Source organism: Orycteropus afer, unplaced genomic scaffold (genome assembly GCF_000298275.1).
Source record: "Orycteropus afer afer isolate SDZICR_OR568_19922 unplaced genomic scaffold, OryAfe1.0 scaffold00218, whole genome shotgun sequence".
Taxonomy (NCBI): Eukaryota; Metazoa; Chordata; class Mammalia; order Tubulidentata; family Orycteropodidae; genus Orycteropus; species Orycteropus afer.
The window spans coordinates 5,289,624-5,290,227 of NW_006921805.1; positions in this window are offsets into that span (position 1 = coordinate 5,289,624).

Consider the following 604-nt stretch of genomic DNA (forward strand, 5'->3'; position numbering starts at 1 on the left):
ATGAGACAAAGTGTATGTGAACTGCTGTATGGAAAATGTATTTTCTCTGTAAATTTTCACCCGAATCACAATAAATAAATAAATAAAAATAAATAAATAAAAGTGATGTATTAAAGTCTCCTACTATGACTGTGGAGTCATCTATTTGCAACTCTTTTAAAGTCTGATTTATGTATTTTGGGGCTCTTTCATTGTGTCCACAGATATTTATTATGGTTATATCTTTTTGTTCAATTTTTCCTTTAATCAGTATATAATGTCCTTCCTTGTCTCGTATAGTGTTTTTTTCTTAAAGTCAATTTGATGAGAAATTAATTTTACCACTCTTGCTCTTTTATGGTTGGCATTTGCTTGATATATCTTTTTCCAACCTTTGATTTTTAGTCTATTTTTGTCTTTGTCTCTAAGGTGTGTCTCTTGTAGTCAGCATATTGATAGATTTTGTTTTCTTATCCAATCTACAACTCTCTGTCTCTTGAGTGGTGCATTTAATCCTTTAATATTCAGTATAATTATTGACAAGTATGAATTGGTTGCTGTCATTTTGTTATGTGTTTTTTCATGGTGTCCCTGGTTTCTTTGTTCCATATTACTTTCTGTGCTG